The 4,210-nt window shown below is 48.0% G+C and overlaps 1 long non-coding RNA gene across 1 annotated transcript; it reads right to left on the reverse strand.

The window, feature by feature from the left end:
• Nucleotides 1–676: 676 nt before the first annotated feature.
• On the reverse strand, nucleotides 677–3,312 carry LOC125757227 (uncharacterized). Its single transcript, XR_007415158.1, has 3 exons — nucleotides 3,192–3,312; nucleotides 841–904; nucleotides 677–747 (listed from the first exon to the last, which is right to left on the reverse strand). It is a non-coding gene; the product is annotated as an uncharacterized LOC125757227 (long non-coding RNA).
• Nucleotides 3,313–4,210: the final 898 nt, after the last annotated feature.

The raw sequence follows: 4,210 nt of genomic DNA on the forward strand, positions 1-4,210 counted from the left end.
ACGCACCATCATGTTTCATCAGTCAATATGTCAGTTGCTGATTCCGCAATCTCCTCGCTGGACAGTCGATCCTAAAAGAAGAGGACCGTTATTTTACACTATTCCAACGGTTACTGCCACTTTGCACACAACTGCCGATAACATGTAATGTGAGACACATACTCCAACCTCCCCCCCCCTTCCCCCCCCAAAAAAAAGGGTGTTACTTGACCAATACATAAGCGCTCCTCAAATCTACTATCCTGTGCAATACGTTTATCGGAAAACAAAAATATTATTTGAAAACGCACGTTAATCCCAAATGCAATTTACATCTGTTTAGCACAAGAGTCAGCAATACAATAATGTAAGTGACAGTTTAGTAGCAGAAACACGACAGCAGGTGATTAGAAAGAGAAACATTACAATTTACATTTTTCAATGACCATACTTTGCATTTCGCGTGGAGCTTGAATATGCTCGTTTTCTTTAAGGGGCATATTCCACTTGGCAGTTCATAACCTCGGCTGCATGCACCGAACGTAAGGCATATCGGCGTCTGGAAGTTTCCAAGCTGCCTGATAGGAGATCATCCCAGCATGCCTTGGGCGGGATGTATGCTGTAAACAGTTCCAACGCAACACATTTAATATGGCGGGAAAAAAACATTTGTGTTGTCTACGTACCTTTAAACATTCCCGCTTTGACAGTTAAATCACATGTATACTGATTCATTTTTTATAACCACAATGACACGTTGCTTGCACCCTAGAACAGAACGAGAACACAAAAAAAAAAGTTATCTCAGTGCCAGAGAACAAATTTTTATCGCCAAGGAACTAAGGAGATCGAAAGACATACCAACCACACTGACCATGTCCCCCTTTGAACTCCTACGTTGCACCATTGCTGGCATTCGTGCTATCTGAAAAATCATTAAGCTACAGCGTATCGCTTATCGCGTAACATATTCTCAGCTGCCCCGTTTCGACAGCGAAGCAGTTAGACGTAATCGAGCGACGCAGAGCAAATACTGCCGGCAACGATGCGTAAAAGCATGACAATTTATTTTTCTGACTCGACCCAACTCTTACAGCAGCGTAAGCATGAGCATGAATTATCTGAATTTTGAATGCCGTACATTGTGATCTGTATGAGTGCAACTATGGAATGAAGATGACTTCAGCATATATTTTTGGTAAGGTTTCAAGTTAGGTCAAGACGCAGAAGTTTGAAGTCTGACGGAAGCCCGTCTGGTAGGGTTCATACGTGGTGACGTTGAAAACCCGAGGCACTGAGCCGACTAAAGCAAAAAGCACACACACACACATACACACACGCACTCGACACACACGCGCGCACACACACGCACGCGCGAGCACACACACACACACACACACACACACACACACACACACACACACACACACACACACACGCGCGCGCGCGCGCGCGAGCACACACACACACGCGCGAGCAAACACACGCGCACCAGCACACACGCGCGCGCGCACTCACACACACGCATGCACGCGCGAGCACACACGCGAGCAAACACACACACACACACACACACACACACGCACACACGCGCACGAGCACAGTCACGCGCGCGCACACACACACGCGCGAGCACACACACACGCGCGCGAGCACACACGCGAGCAAACACACACGCGCGCGCGCGAGCGCAAACACACACGCGAGCACACACGCTCGCGCGAGCACACACACACACACGCACGCGCGAGCACATACGCACACGCGAGCACACACACACGCGCGCACGAGCACACGCGCGAGCACACACACACGCACGCGCGAGCACACACTCGAGTAAGCACACACACACGCGCGAGCGCAAACACACACACGCGAGCACACACGCACACGCGCGAGCACACACACACACACACACGCACGCGCGAGCACATCCGCACACACGAGCACACACACACGCGCGCACGAGCACACGCGCGAGCACATACGCACACGCGAGCACACACACACGCGCGCACACGCACGCACGCACGCGCGAGCGCACACGCACACACACGGAGTGGTCGGTATCAAGAGCGACTCGAGATAAAGACGTCGTGACAGTCATTTTTCTCTAGCGCGAGCACGTGCCTTCCCCCAGTCGATTACGTGTCCCCTGAAACGTGCTCAGCCAAAGCACTGGATTTAACAATTTATTTTTTCACGTCATAAACGTCCTTTTGTGTGTGTGTATTAAATGTTTAATTCGGTCGGCGCAGTGCCTCGGGTTTGCTACATTCAGCTACACACGGAAGGATGCTGTGATTTCCTTTAAGACACTTAAAACTACACTTAAAACGCACTCTTAACGCCATTTCATTGTCTTTCGTGTACTTAAAGCTTTATTCATTTTGGTAGCACAAAACAATTAAAGACAAGAGAGAACACGTAGACAGGACGGGCGCTAAACATCAACTGACTTTACTGCAAGGAAACACACAAAAACCCGTTGCACAGGCGCGACGCGCTACATCATTCTACGAGGGCTTTTTTTTTTTAATGTCTAATTTTCTTTGCGCTACCGAAATGAACACCAGTGATCACAACCAACTAGCCCGCATTACCGCCTTAAACCCTCACTCGTCCACCTAAAACAACCGCAGCAGAGTTTGAAGAATGGCGAAAAGTTGAATTAGCCGACACGTTGCGTATAGACGCCACGAAATATCATGTACCGGTGATAAGGACATGACAAACAGCTCAGACAGCCATTGACAGGAGCGAGTTACTGCGCACGCAGAGCTCGTCTGGGCAAAGCTGATCTGGGGCAGTTTGTTTATGCTGCCTACAGTATTTCACACCGTGATTGCAGCCTTCATCGAGCGTGTTGAAGGTACCAAGACGGCGACAGCAAGGAGGGTTAAACTTCTGTCCTTCATCTCTTCTCACATAAACGTGTATGATAACGAATGATCTTAGTCGGATGTTTGATAATATACGCCCAAAAACTCATCTTGTAATGTAAAACGCAGAGCAAATACTGCCAATAACAGCGCATTACATAAAAGTATGACACGATTTATTTAAAACATAAAAGTATGACACGATTACATAAAAGTATCACACGACCCATCTCGTACAGTAGCGTAAGCATGAGCATGAATTCAGGTAAACACGAGACATAAGTACATATACACAAGCAAACAACGTACTGAAGAGAGAATATTGCTTACCAGCAAATCACATTTACTACTGTCTTCGGGCAACGTAACAACGGATGCAACCCGCTCGACAATTGCCAGTCTCAGGCAAGCGAAGAATCAGCAATGCAGCTCGTCGCAACGGCCGCGCAGCCCACTGGACGTGCCCGTTGCAATGCGTCGTGGCTGATTTGCGGCGGATCGCGCACGTTAATGACTGTTCTTGCGTGCTGTATCACTAGTTACACGCCACTCACGTACACAACACGATTAGACCACGCACGTCAACAAAGCGCGGAGCGTAAAACCTGGTTAAATCGATGAAACAAAGAGCAGCACTGCACAAACGCGGCTTCAACAACCGCACCAACCGCCTCGCATTCGAATTCTCTTCCCGGCATACACCTCAAGCTGTGCAAAGCCTAGGAGGGATGACGCCGTCCCTGGTTCGATAAAGTTGAAGCGGCGCCTTGAGAACGCCACATTTGTTACTCACAGCGAGCTCATACATCTCTCTACGCGGCCTCTCTACTGGAGCGGCCGTCCCACGCTGTTTTGTGAACTCAGCGGCATCTTTTTCTCCCGTGTTGGCGAATTAATGACGGTTAAGCGTGTTTGGTGCTATGTTGTCCCGTGACGTTTGCTGCACTTTACGATCCGTTAATTATAACGCAAAAAAAAAGAAACAAACTAGAAAACACGACAGTGAAAGTCGAATAAATTGTATTGCGAGTCTCGGAAAAATATTTTTCTCGCGCCACGGGATGGTTCTTCGATCGCATCGTCAGTTTAATTTGGTCGGTTGTCGTGTGCTCACAGTACTTTATCTTGTCGCCGTATGCGAAGCTTCCCGGAGGCAAATTAATTACTTCTGCGGCTTAAAAGCAAAATAGATATAAGAGCTACTTAATAAATTATTTAGCACAAACATTTGACCAACATACGATAATTTTTCGTCCTTGTGCTTCTGCCGATGTCTGTGCAGATTATGTCACTTCATAAATCACGGGTTTTGGAAGCGGGCTCACCTTATTGAACTCCAGTTTTAGTTC

The sequence above is a fragment of the Rhipicephalus sanguineus genome, chromosome 2, assembly GCF_013339695.2.
Source record: "Rhipicephalus sanguineus isolate Rsan-2018 chromosome 2, BIME_Rsan_1.4, whole genome shotgun sequence".
NCBI classification, from domain to species: domain Eukaryota; kingdom Metazoa; phylum Arthropoda; class Arachnida; order Ixodida; family Ixodidae; genus Rhipicephalus; species Rhipicephalus sanguineus.